We start from the raw sequence: 19,642 nt of genomic DNA, 5'->3' as shown, positions 1-19,642 counted from the left end.
CATGAGCTTTAGGGTCCCTTCCATCCCAAATCATTCCATGAGTCTGCGAAGAGGAAGATTCTGACGGATGAAATTTTTTTAAAAAGCGAAAAAGGAATATAGTATAAAAAAAAGTGAGGTGGGATTTTCTTTCTCTTCCTCTACCCGCATGACCTGCTGAGCACGCTGTCACCTGGAGCAGCATGGAACAGGTCAGCCCCAGAGCAGAAAAATTGGGAATGTTTTCCAGGCCACCGGTGCAACCATGGCCCCTCAGGGGGCATGATGAGCCTCTGATAACCAAGGACAGCAGAACTTACTCAAACTACCTTCAGCTTCCTAAAAATTCCCTGTGCAATCACAAATGATTGCTAAAGAAGAGCCACAGCTGTGGCAGGGGATCCATCCCACCTGGCTGCCCTGTGCCCCACCCAGCCTGTGCGTCCCACAGCAAATCCCTTGGATTAGCTGCACGAACTTGGAAGCTCTCAGCCCCCTGCAATCACTGCAGCAGACAGATGCTCATTACTTCTCTTGAAATCTCTATTTTTCATAAATTTCATTTTCGCTGTTTGCAGCTTGGGCTCGTTCCCAAATAAAGCAGGCAGTGATTGAGCCTGGCTTTATTGCTCCCACAATCCAAATTACAGCCATTATCCCAATCTCCCCCCTGCAATTATCCTCAGCCTGCACATTCCATCTCTTTATCCAGACAGACTTTGTGCTGATGGAAGGTGATAGACGGGCAGGCGGGAAAGCGGCGAATTCTCCCTGAGCAGCAGATCCAGAGCTGCTGCTCCAGCCCCTCTCTCCCTCCCCAGGATGCAGCTCTGAGTTGTTCTCCAGCTCTCAGGGACAGGAGACCATCAGACTGATGTGAGGTGGCCTCTGTGAACCTCAGCTGGATTCCTGAATTTCTTTAGCCTTTTTCACCCTCCTGCAGGCTGGGCTGAGGCAGACCTGCAATCATGACATGGTCCTGTCATTTTATCCAGACAAGGTGGGGTTTTTTCTCCTCCAGAGAACCCACCTTGAATTTGCTGCCTCACACATTCTGAGAATCTTTTTGCCTCAAGCTTTGGAGACGTAAACCCCAAATCTGCAACCCCGTTGATAGCAAAACTCTTAATGGGGTTCTGGTCCCTCTCAGATGCCTTAAAATCACAGAACCCCAGGATGGTTTGGGTTGGAAGAGACCTTAAAGCTCATCCTGTGCCTCCCCCTGCCATTGGAAGGGACACCTTCCACTGCACCAGGTTGCTCCAAGAACCATCCAGCCTGGACTGTGCTGGGTTTGTTGTTTTTCTCCTTGAACACCATTTTCTCTCATTTCCCTCACGACCACTGATGGGAAGCAGACCTTCCGTTCATCTTCCCAACTCCCAGGCTGGTCCTCTTGGAGGAGAACTAGCAAGATTTGGAATCCAGACTGGACTTGGAAGTCCAGAGCTGGAATTAACTCCAGTCAGGTCACATTAGGTCAGGTCAGTCATATTAGACTGTTACAAAGACGGTCTGTGCACCTCAGCTTTATTTCTGTGTAATAAAATTCAAAATTCCATGTGGAAAGTCCTTCTGGATGTGCAGGAGTGACCTTTAATGACATTAAATCATTTAATGAGCCTGTTAGGTGCACATTAGAGAGAAAAAGAGGCTTCTGGGAAGACACCTGGAGTTCTATGGGTCAGGTCAGTCCCAGTGGGATGGGAGTGTCCTGGCCCCATATCCTGGGATGCAAAGCCTCCATTGCTGGTGCAAAAGGCCCTTCCTGCAGCACAAACATTCAGCTCTAGTTTCATCCCACATCCCAAATTCTGAGTTATTTAGGGGGCAGTTTCCACAAAATAAGATTAAAGTCCCTATTTTTTCCTTCCCAGCTTCCTTTCCCCAGAAACCACTTGAGTAGCCGTGAGAGCTACTGGGGAAAGGAGAGGGTGTGCTGAAAGAGGGGAAATAAATACCCAAATTCCTGCAGGCTGGGGGAGTATTTTTGATTTAAAATCAAAGGTTGCTTGGTGTTAACAGTTGCTGTTGTGCTTCTGTTTACACTCTCCCTGCTGTCTCCCACATCCCTGTCTTTTAAGGGCATTCAAGAAGGAATTTTTGGATGGTACAATTCCCCTGCCTCCCGATGGAACAAGGGAGACACTTGAGTCCTGTCTTCTGCTGCAAGGGGGATCAGTGAAACTGCTCTGCCTTTCCTGACAGCAGAACTGAGCAGGATCAGCTCCTGCTGGGGGGAATTAAAACTCCACAACAACAACCCTGGGCTCCGGGCAGGAATCCAAACGGAAAAGGCAAAGCGACCTGACAGACTCCATGAGCTGCACTGACAACTCAGGTAAGGAAACTTCAGGGGCAGAATAAACTGATCTGAAATATTTTGCTCTGATCTGCATTTCAAAGTAATTCTGTGAAATGGCCAGCCTGCAAAGAGGAAAAAACCAAAGAATCTCAAGAAGAGAAACCACTTTCTGTCCTTCAATTCTAAGGTTAAATGTGTTGAAATCCACTTCTGTTGAATTCCAAGTCACTGGGGTGATGCAGCTCCCTGCTGCATCCTCTCCCTGCAGGGGGATTTTGGGACAATATCCAGATTATTCTACTTAAGACCAAATGCTTAATTTGGGGGTAGAATGATCCTGCATCTCTGAGGGAAGTGGAAGGAGAGGAGACACTTTTGCTTTTTTTTCCAGTGAGTGGAGCGTGAGTGGGACAGATTCCCTGTGAACCATGGAGCAGATTCTCCATGGAGCAAGGAACAGATTCCTCCTGAAACAAGGAACAGATTCCCCATGGAACAGGGAGCAGATTCCCCCTAGAACATGGAGCAGCTCCCCCTAGAACATGGAGTAGATTCCCCATGGAACATGGAACAGATTCCCCATGGAGCATGGAACAGATTCCCCATGGAGCGTGGAGCAGGTTCCCTATGGAGCATGGAGCAGGTTCCCCATGGAACATGGAACAGATTCCCCATGGAACAGGGAATATGTTCCTCCTGAAACAAGGAACAGATTCCCCATGGAACATGGAACAGATTCCCCATGGAACATGGAACAGATTCCCCATGGAGCATGGAACAGATTCCCCATGGAGCGTGGAGCAGGTTCCCTATGGAGCATGGAGCAGGTTCCCCATGGAACATGGAACAGATTCCCCATGGAACAGGGAATATGTTCCTCCTGAAACAAGGAACAGATTCCCCATGGAACATGGAGCAGATTCCCCATGGAACAGATTCCCCATGGAACATGGAGCAGATTCCCCCTAGAACATGGAGCAGATTCCCCATGGAGCATGGAACAGATTCCCCATGGAGCATGGAACAGATTCCTCATGGAGCATGGAGCAGGTTCCCCATGGAGCATGGAGCAGGTTCCCCATGGAACATGGAATAGATTCCTCCTGAAACATGGAACAGATTCCCCATGGAACAGATTCCCCATGGAACATGGAGCAGGTTCCCCCTAGAACATGGAGCAGATTCCCTATGGAACATGGAGCAGGTTCCCCCTAGAACATGGAGCAGATTCCCCATGGAACAAGGAACAGATTCCCCATGGAACATGGGGACATTGGAGGTGGGGACACCACTCAGGCCTTGCTAATGCTGAGTGTAAGGAGCTGTTTGGTGTTAAAAGCTGCAATAACTTTGCGGGTTCGTTTTCCTCCAAATGGCCCAAACCAGAATAAAACTTCTTTGTTTTTAATCACTGAAGTGGAATTGTTTCATTTTTCTTTATGGCAAGGAAACTTGAAAACATCTGCTTGGGTTTGGATCAAATTGATTTTTTTTTTTCACATTTTAACTCGGTAGTTGAACTGAAAAATCAATTACTCACCCAGCCTTCCTCCCAGCACATGTTCAGGAGAAGAAATTCTCTGGGTTTTATTCAATAGCAGGTGCTCAGCAATCAGAGAAAATGAGTGTAGGGACAATAGGATTTACCTGAGTCTTCCTGTCTCATCTACAAAATCCAGCCAGGACTGCAAGGGGTAAATCCCAAAGGGTTTCATTTCTTGGTGCCCACTGAGCCAGTCTGGCTGGATATGCAAACCAGGATCTTGGTTTTGATCCTGATGGCTCCTGATGTCGTGCTTGGGTTTCCAGCCTGTTTAAGGATGAACAGAAGTTTCTTGGACCAGACAGAGATTCCTTGGGGAACTCAGACCATTCCTGCCTCATCATCTCCTGTCACAGCAGTCTCCAAATGGAGGAGATTGTCACTAAATGGGAAGTTCTAACAACTGTAATTCTGTGTCATTATAAGAAAAACAACTTCATCAAGGGCATGTTTCCAAATAAACAGCTCTGCTGGCAGGAATTCTCCTTTCAGGCATCCCAAATTCTGCTGTCCTTCATGTCCCAGCAGTGGTGGAAGGGTCCAGTTCACAGCTAGTGTGCTGCTGAAGGTTTGGGTGTCCAGGAGGGGACAGGAAAGCTCTGCCTCCATCACATCACTGCTGGAGAGCTCCAGGAAAATGCAGGATTCTCACCCATGTCCTTTCTCATGAGAGGATTTAATGAGTTCAGAGGGTCCAGAGGGGTCCCCTTGTCAATGCTGGATGTTTCTGCTTCCTCTGGGAGCTTTGTAGATGATCATGAGATTTCACAGGAGCCCCTGATCCCCATCAATGCCTGAGTCTGCTGCACCCAACATCCTTCGGGGATGGATGTGTGACGGGGGAAAGGCAGGAATGAACCAGTGCCCTTCACCCTCCTCATCTGATGCTGGACTGGAGGAGGTGAGAGACAAAGGCCAGGACTCTGAATCTTGGCCCAAGTCCTTCTCTGGCTCAACCCACAGGTGAATCCTGCCCCGGAGGAGAGGGTTGGGATCATTCCTCTCTGGCCAGGAGGCCTGACCTGCCCCAGAGGGTCCTGCTGGCCTCGGGATGATTTTCCCACTGACTCTGCTGAGGAGGGGAGTGAGCCCTGAGCTGGGTAGGGAAGGGCTCTCTCCTCCATCTCACCACCTTCATCCTCCAAAGTGTGGAAGCGGAATCAGCCAGATGGAAACTTTCTAACACAGTCTGGAGCATTAGAAATCAGGAATTCTGTATTGCAGTGCTGGGCACAGGGAGGATCTGATTGAGTGCTGGGTGAGCTGTTTTTATCTCACACTGATTACACATCCATGAGCTATCCATGATTACTTGACATCATTTTATACAATCACACCCCTTATCAAAGTCCTTCTGGGGTTCTTTGGGTCTGTCTTCAATGTCTGGTGTCCTTTTAGGTGGCTGTTCCTCAACCCCCATTTTTGAGGAAGCCAAATATCTTTGTTTTCCATAACTTCTGCTTTGTCAGCCTTACAGAGCTGGGCTGGCTCTTACTTGTGCTTTGCCTGAATTACATCCTTTATGTATTTCTCCAAGGCTGTGCTTTCTCCCATCCTTTTCAGACTCAAACCCTGTTCTGTCCCTTTGTCCTCATCAGAACCTGCCCCAGCTGCTCCCACAGCAGAGTCTCCCATGAGAGCAAAGCCTTCCCTGGGCACCCTGCTCTTCTCCAGGGTCCTGGAATCCAGAACGGCCTGGGTGGAAGGGACCTTAAAGCTCCTCCAGTTCCACGGGCACACCTTCCCCACTCCCCTCCCACTGATTGCTGCTGTTGAGGTGAGAGGTGCTCAGTTTGTGCTCCAGTTCCCATTCCAGGTGGGATGCAATCCCTTTCCCAATGTTTTCTCTGTGTGAGGAGCTGAGAGCCAATCCATCACCTGGCAATGGCAGCAGGAGCTGACAGGGAGCTCTGAGGAGAACATAAAGCATCCAGACTGCAGCCTGGAACTGCTGCCTCCTCCTCTGACCTCCTTTAACCCCAGCCCTGCTCGTGCCTTCGTGGGCTTCCACCAAAATGAAAAGCCAGGCTCGTAAAACAGCTGGGAAGGAAAATTGGCAGGAAAATAACAAAACCATCATGAGGTGAGAGCAGACGTGTGGCGGAGACAGCCACAGTCCCATCCCAGGGGGGCTCAGGGTGGTGGCACAGTCCCATCCCAGGGGGGCTCAGGGTGGTGGCACAGTCCCTTCCCAGGGGGGCTCAGGGTGGTGGCACAGTCCCATCCCAGGGGGCTCAGGGTGGTGGCACAGTCCCATCCCAGGGGGGCTCAGCCCTCCTGCAGTGCCAGCTGTGGTTCTGCTGGAGCAGGGATCCTGCACAAGGGGGGAGTTTTCCTCTGCAGCTCCAGGGCTGCTGGAGATGGGCCTGCTCTCCCTCTGGGAATGCAGGGCAGCAGAAAGCTGCTCCTCTGGGAATGCAGTGGGCAAAGGCTGCTGGGCTGTTCCCAGGTCAGATTGGATCCAGGTAGGAATGCTTGGCTCCTGCCCTGGGTGGAGCATCTCCCCATGGGATGGTGGAATTTGATCAGCCCTGCAGGGACACTCAGTGGCCATGGACAGCAGAGATCTCCTGGAGGGAGGGTTGGCTGTGGGAGAGATAAAGAAAAAACTGCCCCATGGACAGCAGAGAACTGCCCAGCTCTGACAGATGGGGACAGAACACACAGCCCCAGACCCCATCTTACAACCCAGGACATTCACTTGGACCTAAAAAGAAGAATTTTAGGGTTGGTCAAGCACTGATTGTCCAAGGATTCTGTGAACTCTCCATCCTTGGAGATACCGAGACGCTGGTCCTGGACAGTCTGCTTGAGTCCTTGGTGATCTCCAGAGGTTCCTCCAACCTCAGCAATTCCATGGTTCTCTGAAAAGCGAGGAACAACCAGGTGGAAATGCAGAAAGGATGGTGTGTGTTGTGACATTTGGAAAAACACTGTTTACTTTAGCCCGACATTTATTTTTCTTTCCAGTAGATGTTACTGCTGGTCTCATAAATAATTCAGGTTTTATAAGCTGGAGTATATTATTTAAAATGGTACAAATTAATCACCTTTAGTGCATTCTGGGGCTACTGTGTTATTTTTAATGAATTTGTAAAACACTCCTTAGGTGTTCAGGCAGGATTCTCTTCCATTTGCAGGCCAGCCTGGACAGGATCAATATTTCATGGATTTTTGCAGCTTATTCATATTTAGTTCTTCAAGAAAAGCTTTTTTCCCCCAGTGATATGGGGACAACACAGGTCCCTGGTGTGAGAAGTAGTGAAATAAATATTTAAAGAAATGTTTATAGTTTAAATTTCAGGTGTTTTCATATCCAGGTCTCCTGGGCTGTTATCACACATAGCCTGTGCTGAATTTTTCTGCACAAAGTAGTCCAAAAAATCAGCTTAAAGCCTCTCAAACACCTCCTTGTAATCCCAAAATGCAACAGAATGAAACTTCTTGGCTTTTTTCCACTTTACCAGTGCCTGTCTTTTAAACAGGAGCTGTGTTTGTGGCCAAATAATGTCACTTGTTCTTTTTGTTTTTTAGCCCCCTCTTGAATGTTTGCAATATCTCATAGAAAGAGCACAAGATGAGTCTGTTTTAATTAGCTCTGTCATTAAAAAAAAACTCTTTTGGGAAATAAATAAATAAATAAGTATGTGCATATTCTACCATTAAAAAGGGTCTGTGCACCTCAGCTTTATTTCTGTGTAATAAAATAAAAAAATTCCATGTGTAAAGTCCTTCTGGATGTGCAGGAGTGACCTTTAATGACATTAAATCATTTAATGAGCCTGTTAGGTGCACATTAGAGAGAAAAAGAGGCCTCTGGAGAGACACCTGGAGTTCTGTGGGTTTAAGGTTGGCAAATTGAAACATTTCTGTTGTGCTGGAAGAGCTTCCATCAGTTAAGTGGGATTAGAATTGGTTATTCACAGAATCATGGGATGGTTCCTGTTGGAAAACCCCTCCAAGTTCATCAAGTTCAACCATGAACCCAGGTCCCCAGTGCCACATCCATGAGGTTTTTGACATTTCCAGGGGTGGGGACTCCACCACTGCCCTGGGCAGCTGTGCCAGGGCCTGAGCACCCTTTCCAGGAGGAATTTCCCCAAAATCCACCCTGAGCCTGCCCTGGCCCAGCCTGAGGCCGTTCCCTCTCCTCCTGTCCCTGTTCCCTGGGAGCAGAGCCCGACCCCCCCGGCTGTCCCCTCCTGGCAGGAGCTGTGCAGAGCCACAAGGTCCCCCCTGAGCCTCCTTTTCTCCACGCTGAGCCCCTTCCCAGCTCCCTCGGCCCCTCCTGGGGCTCCAGCCCCTTCCCAGCTCCGTTCCCTGCCCTGGACACGCTCCAGCCCCTCCAGGTCTCTCCTGGCAGGAGGGTCCCAGAGCTGCCCCAGCACTGGAGGTGCCCCAGCAGTGCCAGCTCAGGGGACGGGCACTGCCCTGCTCCTGCTGCCACCCCAGGGCTGTCACAGCCCAGGTGCCCTCAGCCTTTTTGACTATTCCAGAGATAAAATTTGGTTTCATCCATGGCATTCCCTGTTTTGGGCTGCTGGTTCACACAGGGCACATTCATTTTCTTCTCCTGTTAACTTGGAGGCAAATCTACCAAAATAAATATTAGCACAGAAACTACAAATGATGGTAGATAGACCAAAGCTCAAAATGTCTGATTTTTTTCATATTCTGCAATAATACCTCTGCCACCTTTCTTATCTTGAAAATAATCAAGCAGCTGATAATGATGTTGTAATGCAAATCAACAGATTTTGTGACTTTCACAGCATGAAGCATCAACAGTAAAGAAAACCACGTCCAGGCTTTATTAATAATTTTCCTCAGATGAAGGATGACTAATATGTTGTTGGGAATATCCATCCTGCTTTTATCCCACAAGGATTTGCCATTTTACCACTAAGTGAGGACTGAAAAAAAGGGTTTCATTTGCTGTTGCAATCCCCAAAATCCATATTAATGATTGCTGGTACTGCAGGGATTTTTCTGCAGCAGATCCTTTCTCCTTTTCCCATATTCTCATTTTCCTCACGCAAACTTTTCAAGGGTTCTTCTCTTCCAAGTTCCGTGATAATGATATGAAAATAATCATATCAAAATAATGATATACAAAAATATTTTGTAATTATAGTCCATAAAATTCTAATGCCATCATTTGAGCACTTGCACTTGTCCCATTTGCATAGTGACTTATATCTGATGAACCACCCCAAGCAACTGAGGACCTACTTCCATATAAACTTCCAGGCACATGGAAATTGCTGTTATATTTAGGGATTGATGGGAGAGCTTCCCAACTGGGAGAAGAGAAAAATTCTTTCTTTTTAGAGGCATCTTTGGCCTTGCTGCAGTCCCTGGAATGGTCACAATCCCGGGGGACATGGAAATTGCACCGTGACTGAGTCTTGGTCACCAGGGACCTGCCTTGGCCAGCCAGGGCCCATCCACCCCATATTTATGGGTTAAAAATCCCTTTTATCAAGAAAATATTTATTGTGTAGGGTTATCTCAGCTGTACATTATCAAAACACATTCCAAGCTGAGCTTGATCCCAAGTTTTTGGGAAATCAGGCAGTTTTCAAGGAAGACAACCCCAGTCCAGCTCTGAGCCCTCCCTGCCAGCCAGGGATGGAGACTCTTGGAGTGCCAGGCAGGTCCTATCAGAGAGATGAGGCTGTGGGATGTCCCAAAGCCCTGTCCTGCCCTTTATCCTCACTAAATCCTTGGATTAAAATGTCCTTCTGGTGGTTTAATCCCACTTGGGAACTGAGCCCAGCACAGGCCCTCTCCCACTGCCCTGCCCAGGGGTGGGGTGAGAATGGAGAGGGTGAAAGTAGGAAAAATCTTGGGTTAAGGTAAGGACAGTTTGATGGGACAGAAAAGGAAGAAAATAATGACAATGATGATGATTGTAAAAAAAATCAGAAAATACAGAAGAATTTATGCTCAGCTGCTCAGGATTTTTCAGTGCACCAAGAACACCAACAACACAAAGAGAGCAGCTCCTTTCCCCCTGACTTTGTGATTAGTTCCTGTTAAAAGACAAGGTTCCTCCAGGCTGAGTTCCACCCTCAGAGCCAGCTTTAATCAACGGTGGGGCTGCTTCCTCTCCAGGCTCTGCCTGATTGATGCAGCCTCCCTGGAACTCGTGGAGCAAATGAAATCAGGGTCATCTGCTGCAAGAAGCAATAAAAAATCACCTCGAGGAAGGAATCAAGGCCATCAGGGATCTGCCTTTAAAATAAGGGACACGGAGCCAGCATAACTCTGGCTGTCACTTGCTGGTTCCTGTGACAGGGACTGGCCTGTGTGGACAAGTCTCCTGCTCCTGTGGCCCTGCTGAGCACACAGAGCTTGGAAGAGACAATTTCAGGCCAAATTTCTTTCCAGTCACTGCTGGAGTGGCCCTTGGGTGACCTGAGCACTGCTGTGGGGGGGTGTCCCTCCAGCAGAGCCACCTGCAAACCTCTGGCACCCCAGTTCCTGCCCCCTCAGGAGCACCAAAACACCTGGGGGTACCTGGAGTGACCTGCCAGGTACCTGGAGATGTGGAAGCAGAGCCCTGAGAGGTTTCATTGGGCAGAGATCCTCAGCAGCTCCCAGCTGGCACTCACCTCACTCATCTGGGAATAACATGGATAAATCAATGGAATTTGGGGTTCCAGCCTTGTCTGGGCACTTGCCATGAAGTTTGTCTCACTGGGCATGCTGGTGTTTGGCCAAAGGATGGACCTGATGATCTGGAGGCTTTTTCCAAGCCTAATGATCCTCTGATTCTATGGAGGCCCCAGGAGATGGTCTTGAGCCAAAACTGGGGCCACCCCTGTCGGAGCCATCCCCTCAAACATCCACTGGGAATCTCCCCTTCAGACCAGCAGCCAGCTCAGGATGCCCTGTCACACACAGTCAGAGGGAAGAAAGCTGCCTCCTCCTTCAGGATCGGCTGGCACAGGAATTACTGTGATCTTATCTGAGACATTCCAGATGGATTTTGCCCAGTTCCTACTGAAAATACGATCCCAAGAGTTGCTTCACCCCAGATCCTGCTGGAGTGTGTCACTACAGGACACAACACCACGTGGACTCGCTGCTCTTTCCAAGGTTAAAAAGGATTTTTTATTTCCTGACTCCAACATTTATAGATTTCCAAAAGTCACAGTGGATTGGAGGGTGACAGTGCCACCTCTCCAATGACACTGGACAAACCAACAGCCCATCAAATTTCTCCTCCTCCAGAAAAGAATGCAAAAGAAAAAGTTATTTACATAAAGTGCGTGAGAAAGTTCGTTACAACAATGTAAACATCAGAAGGCTTAGAAAAACTTAAAAAATCAAGGTGGCAACATTCCAGCTGGATTTTGTCCAATTCCTACTGAAAAGACGATTCCAAGAGTTGCTTTACCCCAGATCCTGCTGGAGTGAGCTCCTCTGGCCTGTGCTGTGCTGTGACTGAACAGAACTGCCCTTCCCTGCTCTGACTCTTTTGGGATAACGGAGGGGATGACTCTGATTCTCCATTGAGCTTCTCCAGAGGGTGTTCCTGCAGAAATGTGTGCTCAGCCCCCTCCCTTTGAACAGCCCTGCCCTTCATCCCCTGCTCCTCAGCTTCCTCAGGAGCCTGGCTCCTTCCTCTGGGTGTCCTGATGCCTTCTCTGGAACCAAGGAGCTCTGGATGCTTGGCCAGTGTGGGGGCAGTGGTGATGCCTCACAGATGGCCCCAAAGTCCTGGCAGGCACAGAAAGAAGTGCTGGAAGCTCCAGGTTCCCAGAGGGGCTGGGAATTGTGCTTTCCATGAAAGAAATGCAGCAGCTTCTCCAAGGGCTCCAGCCCTTTTCCCTGCCTGCCTGGGATCCATGTTTCCATCCTGCTGATGCTGGGTTGTGTTCCAGGCAATAACCTGAGCTCCTCCCTGGCCACTCCTGAGCTGCTGCTGGGTTCTGTGCTCGCAGAGATCAGGGGAGGAGAAGAAATAAATCCTGCTTTTTTCCCTGTGTGAAATTGCACTGAATTGTTCCAGGGGAGGAAAGGTCCTGCAGGAGCAGGGCTCTCCACGTGTTCCTGCAGAAGGAGGAAGGGCAGAACAATGACCTCTGCAGCCTTTTCTGACCCCATTTGGTATCAGATGGACACGCTGACACTCACTCAGGATGGCCCCAGCTTTTCAGGCCCCTTGCCATGGGACAGGGCACTCCAGACCTGGCAGTTTCTGTGGGATGGCACCTTTGGCTCCCCACCTTTCCCTCAGGTGAAAAGGATTTCTTTCCACACTCCCAAGTTCCAGCACCGACTGTGCCCTTTAGTTCCCCCCCACTCAGGGTCACTGGGCCAGGCTTTCCCTCTGCCCAGACCTCCCCACACCTCAGGTGATCCCTCAGGAGCATCCCTGGGAGGGAAAAGGCTGAGTTGTGTCTGGAAAAGGTGTCTGGGTGCTGACCTGGCCCTGGTGTCACCCTGGCTGTCCCAGCTGGCTGGGATGAACAGCTGTAGGGACAGACTGAGCAGTGTCTGTGTCTCCTTCCATTACTGTCTGGGATTGAATTTACCCTGGGATCAATGGTGTTGCTCAGATACGCGGGCAGCAATTCCCTGGGGGATTTATTCCTCCTAATTTTTAATGCCTCTGTCTGATCACATCTCTGTGGGCTCCCTTTGCAGCGTCTGGAGGGAAAGTGACACTTCCAGGTGCTGTTCACTGACCTATTTTAGGCTTTAGGCTGGGATTAATGGCAGTTTGGGCTCTGTTGCTTATCCTGCTGAGAGCTGCAGAGGGACACATGGAGCCAGATGAATCCCACTCCCAGGAATTGTGGGATGCAGGGGACATTACCCACTGACAAATAACCAGACAGACGCTCGGGTTTGCACCATTTTTCCAGAGTTATGACTTCATATTTTCAGCAGACAGCTCAGGTTACACCTGCTTCCCATTGGAGTGAGTTGTTTACAGCCATAATGGATTAAATTTTAGCTCCAAATCTGTTGGAGAAGAGCTCCATGCTGGAAGCAGGCAGGAATTATTGCTGAGCCTTCAGCTGGGCTGTGGCTACGGCTGGAATTCAGGTCCCCTCTGAGCAGCTCTGTGGGACACTGCCCAAAGCTGCTGTGGGGAACAAACCACAGTTTGCTTTCAGGAGACAATTACCCCTGAATAATGTCTGCAGGTCAGGCTCCAGGTGAAATTACTGTGGTAGATGAGCAATGCCATGGCTGGCTCTCACCATTAAAAGGCAAATATAATGTATATCTGTTAGGAGAAGTTTTATAAAAAAAAAACCAACCCAAAAAAAAAATACTACCAAGAAGGAAGAGTGAGAGGGCTGAGTATGCTGAGTATAGACCAGAGAAATGAGAGCTGCATGTTTTATGTCCTCTGCAAAAGGATTCCACGAGGGGAAGATGGCTCTGGGCTCAGCAGGTGGACAAAGGGATGGATTGGGAGAGCTGGGAAAAGGAAAACCACGGCAGTCTGGGATGATGCAGGAAAGGCTCATTAAAAAATCTGTTTCCAATGGGCGTTGAAGGGATCTCAGGGCTTTGTCTAAAGCCATTTGTGTGTGTGTGGAATGAGCTGATGCTCCATAGAAACGGGATCCTGGCGGAGCTCCCCACTCAAACACTGTGGGAATGCTGATCCCAGAGCTGGAGCTGCTCCTGCTCTGTGCCTGGAAACCCCTGGAATGCCCAGGTGGGCTCCTGCTCCTCCCCACCTGGCAGGCTGATGCCTCCAGGACCGTGAGGTGACAGCCTGAAGCTCATCCCAACAGCAGCATTTCAGGATACACAGCCCCAAAAACTGGCTTCTGTTTTCCTCCAAAAATCTCCATTTGCAGGTGAATTTATGTGGGCCTTTCCCCTTTTTGTCACTTTTTTTAATGGGAAGACACTTCAGTTGTAGCTGCTCAAATAATCACGGTGGAGCTGCTCAAATAACCCCAGGTCCTGTCAGAGCTGTGTGAGCAGCCCGGAATTATTGATTCTGGCAAAGCCAGGAACCAGGGACACAGCGAATTCCCTGGGAAATCTTGGCAGCCCCCGGGAATGGCAGAGCCCTGATGGACTGCCAGAGCAAGTTCAGCTCCAGGGGCAGCACTGCAGCCCCTGGGCTGTGAGACAGGCACAGCCAGCCCAGCTGCTCTGACAGATGAGCAATGCCAGGGTTGACACTCACAATTAAAAGGCAATATCCTGTATATCTGCTAGGAGAAGCTTTATAGATTTATAGTTGTGTTTTACCCCTTGTGCTGTCATCAGGGGTGCCCTGGCTTTGGGACATTTGGGAGGGTCACTGTGGCAGCACCTGAGCTCCAGTCAGGATTTAGGGAATGATCTCCAGCCCTGGGCAGGGAAGGAGGAGTCCATGGACAGAACTTTGGGGGAGCCAAAGGGTTAAAAGGTGAAACCTCCATGGTGTGGGTGAGCACAGGGTGGGAAAAATCCTCTGCTCCCAGTGCTGTAATAATTTCTTTATTCAGTCTTCTGTTGTGGTTTTTTTAAGGTTTTAATAAACCTTTTACATTTCTGGAAGTGAGAATCATTTCTCTCAATAATCTTCCCTGGGATGTGAGCAGAGCTCTCTTTTAGGGTGAGGAAGGTAATTAGTGGGGAAAGCAGGACATGAACTTTGTGTTTCATTGTGGGGAACCCCAGTGCTGGCAGGGCTGTGTTTGCTGCTCACTCCTGCTCTCAGTTCCCCCGGGATCACCCAGAGCCTCGATCTGCACCCACAGGAGAAGGGAGAAGAGCAGGAGAGAGTTGATTTCCTGGGATTGTACTGAGCCCCTCTGCCCTGGCATCCTGTCCCCATCCTCTCTCCAGCCTGGGAGCTGATCCATGGCCTCTCTCTGCACTCTCCCACAGAAAAACCAGCAATTTTTCCTTTGTTTTTCCCCTGTTCTTCCATACTGAGAGAACCCCCAGACTCCACTAATCCCCTTACTAGGACAGCTCTCTCCTGTGGTTCCTCCAAGGCCCAACTCCTGTTTCCTGTGCTGTCCCACCCTCCCTCAGCTGTGACTGAGGCTCTGTCCCCTCCCGTGTGAGGTCCCAGACAATGATGGGATTCTGCATTTATCCCTGAAGGGCCGGGTTGGATGAGGATTTGCAGTGGCTGGGAGCTGCTTCCTTTGTTTTCTGTGCATGTTGCCAAGCAGGAGGCTCGGGGAGTGTCCAGAAGCTCCCTTGAGGCTCCCTTGAGAATCCCTGAGCTGTCTGTCTCTGGTGTCTGTCACCTTCACACCTTTTCCCTGGTTTTCATATTCCTTACACACTGAAATTCCCTGAGTTATCCAATTGCTCCTTCATGACCTTCGTCACTCCAGTGGGGTTTTCTCCACCTTTTTCACCTCTCCTACATTCCTGTTCTGGATGGGAGGGCCCAGAACTGCCCCAGTATCCAGGCACAGGTTTGTCATGGATTTACCAGCAGAGGTTTATGGTGGATTTCCCAGTTTCACACACAGATTCCTTGTGTCTGTCCTCTCTTGCCCTGATAATTCCATAATTTGATTTGCTTGCTTTGTGCGCTGAGCTGATGTATTTATGGAACTGATAAAATCTCAATGCCTCACTCTGGAATAACAATAATCCACTTGGAGCCCGTTCTGGAGATGCCTAATTAGGATTTCCCCCCTTGCACTTGACTTTACATTTATTTAAATTCAGCTTCTCCTTCCTTTTCATCACATTGTGATTCCATAATTCCTTCACCTTGGTCCTCTGAGCAGGAATGCCCCAGCAGCAAATCCCTCCTGGGCACTCTGCTCCTCTCCAGGCTGTTTATCCCAGAATTCCAGAATGGTTTGGGTGGGAAGGGACCTTAAAGCCCATCCAGTGCCACCCCTGCCATGGCAGGGACACCTCCCACTGTCCCAGGCTGCTCCCAGCCCTGTCCAACCTGGCCTTGGGCACTGCCAGGGATCCAGGGGCAGCCCCAGCTGCTCTGGGCACCCTGTGCCAGGGCCTGCCCACCCTCCCAGGGAACAATTCCTAATTCCCAATCTCCCATCCATCCCTGCCCTCTGGCAGTGGGAGCCATTCCCTGTGTGCTGCCCCTCCATCCCCTGTCCCCAGTCCCTCTCCAGCTCTCCTTTAGATACAGGAAAGTTCTCCCTGGAGCTTTTCTTCTCCAGGATGAACAATCCCAATAGCACTAAGAGCCACCTGTTTTTTCCAGTAGGTGAAAAATTACACTCATTGGATTTTTAAATATTTGTATTAATTATTTCAAGGCATTTGCTCCAAGTCTGGTCCAGCTTGGCCTTGGACATTCCAGGGTGGGGCAGCCACAGCTCCTGTGGGTGTTTATGAGAAGCTGAGCCCCTGGCACAGCTCAAACCCTGGCACAGGGGCCCAGGCAGGTCCCTGCCATCCTCCCTGGGATGGAGGGTGACAAGTGTGATGCTCCTCACTCACCCCCAACCCTTTTCCTTCCTTCCAGCCCCACACTCACCCCACGAGGACCTTTCCCTTTCTTCCTACGGCAGCACAATTCCCCTAAAACCCCTTGTGAGTGCCCTCCCTGTGTTCTCCTCAGACTTGGGGCACACAGAACCACCCAGGGCTCCTCTGGGCTGTGGCTCTTGGGGCTCCTTTGGTGGCATTTGGCTTCCCCTGAGCTGCTCTGACTCTTTGCCTGAACTCTGTGGACTTTCAGACGTGTTAGATAAAGCAGAAAGCTGGAGAGCATTCCCTGATCCTGTGCTGGTTGCAAAGCAGGCTTGCCCAGAGCAGCTGGTTTGTCCTTGAGCTCCCTGGGAACTCGTGTGGGAGCACTGCCTGATTTGGGGAGGTTTCCTGCCATTTTATCATTTTGTCCTCCAGCTTTCCTGCCTGGCTTCCTTTTCAAACTACATCCTTGATAAACAGAGCCAGCCCAGGGGCTGATTTGTTCTGAGACAGCACCAGGGTCTCTTCAAGCCCTGCGTGCCCTTTGCAGCTGATCAGCAGAGCATCCTCCTGCAGGTGTAAAAATGCAGGGCCAGGCCTGCAGCAGGAGCAGTTTCTGCTCTCTGCAACTTCACTGCAGTAAAATCACAGGGTCAGGGCCTGAAAATTAAACTGACTCAGGGTTCAGGGTTTAAACACCCTGCCCAGGGTGTGTGACAGCACAGCCTGGCTGGGAAAGAGCCCGTGAAACATTTATGGGGCTGGATCTTATAAACCAGCAGTACCAGGCACAAATATTTTATCCCAGGAAAAGCCTCAGCTTCCATTTGCTTCTCTCTCCCTCTTTGTTAGACCCAGAGTTGCCAGGCTGATAAATCATCACTGTATTAATTTAATATTATGGGGAGAGTGACTCCCACTCTGGAGTCCATGGATCTCTCTGATGAATGGAGAGCTCCTGCTCCTGCTCACTTCCTGTGAAATCCCATCCCTTGGGAATGCAGATGAGCTCTAATGCAGCAGGCAGGCTGTGGTCAGTGGGGGTGGGACTGTCACAGCACAGGTGGCTTTGGAGCAGGGCTCATCCTTTCTTCTGGGCGGGGCTGTGTTAATTAATGAGGCAGTTAAATCCTCAAGGGATGTAAAGCCCTGTGGATGAGGCCCTTGGGGACCTGGCTTAGTGGTGGCCTCAGTGGTGGGGCTGTGACCAACCAGGTTCTGTTTCCTCAGGAAGAAATCCCCGCAGCACTGGGGCAAATGTTGGAAAATTTTAACTGAAGGATAATAGTTCATGATCCTACATTTGGGGCAAATGCTGAGTTTTGTACCCTACAAAATACCAGAGATTCACGTGGCTTTGTGCTAATCCCCCACATCTGTGACTAAGAGATCTCCTGCCAGCCAAGGCTTCCCTATTTCCCAATATCCTTGGTGAATATGGACTGGGAGATGCCTGAGTTTTGGGAACATTGATCAAGTGCCAGAACAAAGAATGGTAACAGAAGGTGCATCATGACCTGGTCACATATTTGAGGCACTCTCAAGGAGTGAAGATCCATCAGAAGACCCACGACCATCCAAGGGGATTTTGAGGAATGGGATGCTCCAAATGCCACCAAAGACCCTCAAAAGACCCTTGCTCATATCCCAGCAAGTTCACAATGAGCACAGGAATGTAATGAATATGGAACAGAAATGGGAGGAATATGCATTAATTTCATGGATATGACCTGGTCTGTAGGCTGGAGAATTCCCACACATCCAGCACTGATAGTGATGGAGTGTTGGCTTTCCAATCCAGCAAATCAGCTGGAGAGTTTATTCCCTGGTTTTGTAACACAATGGAGCCAAGCCTTGCTAGAAGAGACACTGCACCCCCTTCAGAAGCACTAAAAAATGCTCTGGATCATGTGCCTCTTTCCTTTTGTTCCCATTCAGTGGAAGTTCCCCTTTATCCCACAGGATCCCTGGCTGTCCATATTGCACGCCCAGCAGCCCTGCCCCTGCCCTGAGGCAGTGGAGCCATTTTATCCCACCAGGTACGACCCACAGTGCCCAAATATTCCACATTCCCTCCTCCTGGAGGGAGGTGCTCCTGCTGGAAGGGTGAGACCTCCTCGAGCTTTTCCTCTGGGAACTGAAGGGCTCCTCCATGGGGATGTCCCTGGGATGGGGTGGCCAAGGGGGTGGTCGAGCCAAAGGATTTTGTGGATGTTCCAACTGGTCCCTGGTTTTGCTCCCACGTCTCTCACTTTGTATTCCAGACTGGAACACTTGGAGAGAGCTGAATACCATTCCATTCATCCTGGAGAATTTTGCTCCCTGCAGATCCTTTGTCATTTTGTCCTTTAAAATCTGGGGATTGAGGTTGGAATTTCTCGTCCACACAGGAATCATGGCAGAGAAATTCCATGTGTGTGTGCCATCCATGGATAAAAAACAGTCTGGAGCTTTCTGGACAAGAGGACACTGAGCATGACCAAAATGCTCCATGCAGGAATTGTTTGTGTGAACATGGAACTCAGCTCAGGGATCTCCAGTCTTTTTAAAGACTTTGGAGTTTTCTGCTGGAATAAATAATCCCAAAATGCTTTCAAATGAAGACTTTGCACAGTGTGCAAAGCAGTTCTTGGAGACATCACCACGACACCAAAACAAGCTGGACTCAATGATCTTCCAGGCCTTTACCAGCCTTATTCTGGGATTTGGAGTTCGAAGAGAATTGATCTGGTTCAACACTGGACCCAAGACTGGTCCATCAGGACTTTGAACCTCCAGCTGTGGGGATTTTATGAGGATTTTTCTCTCTGCTTCTGTCGCCTGAAAACTCCTGAGCAAAAGTCCTGAAAAATGAACCTGCTGAAAGGAAAACATCTTGAAAACAGGTCTGGAAAAAGGAGGGAACAGATTTTAAATGTAGGTATAGAAAGAGAAGGGAACAACTCAGATGAGAGCAGGGAACAAGGAAGGAAGGAAGGCAGTTGGGAATTTCTGGTGTTAAATCTTTTTTCTCTGAGAGGTAACATTTGAAATTGCTGACTCTGAAATTAAGGGCATAACGTCATAATCCGACCAAAAAGCCCCTTTGGAAGTGTCAGGACAAGCTCCAACAAACAGGTTTAGAGGAATCCTGAGCTGCACTGGGACGGATGGAGAGCAGCTGAGGAGGGAGAGGTTTGTATTCCCCTATTCCCCAATCTTCTCCATCCTCCTGGCTCCCTCATTTCTGCTGGAGGTGAGAGGAGATGCTCTCATTGCTGTTCCTTCCTCCTAGAGTGGTGTGCATTGAGCAGAGGAGAAATCAGCTCTCTGCTCATTCTGGGATCTGTAACAACTCTGCAGCAGCTGCAAGGGGAGGACACAAGAGGAAGGACAGGGACAAGATGGAAGGAACCAAAGAAAGGGAAAACCCCAAAGCCTCAGAGGGT

General features: G+C 49.5%; 1 long non-coding RNA gene across 1 annotated transcript in view; it reads right to left on the bottom strand.

Moving 5' to 3' along the window:
• LOC127060209 (uncharacterized) overlaps positions 1-15,870 on the bottom strand; it is an 82,569-nt gene extending 66,699 nt beyond the window's left edge. The window contains exon 1 of the long non-coding RNA XR_007778948.1: positions 15,724-15,870. This is a non-coding gene — a long non-coding RNA (uncharacterized LOC127060209). The remainder of the gene's footprint in view (positions 1-15,723) is intronic.
• Positions 15,871-19,642: the final 3,772 nt, after the last annotated feature.

Source organism: Serinus canaria, chromosome 15, assembly GCF_022539315.1.
Source record: "Serinus canaria isolate serCan28SL12 chromosome 15, serCan2020, whole genome shotgun sequence".
Classification (NCBI taxonomy): Eukaryota; Metazoa; Chordata; class Aves; order Passeriformes; family Fringillidae; genus Serinus; species Serinus canaria.
The sequence above is the reverse complement of the archived record's forward strand: the minus strand, read 5'-3'. Positions and strand labels throughout refer to the sequence as shown.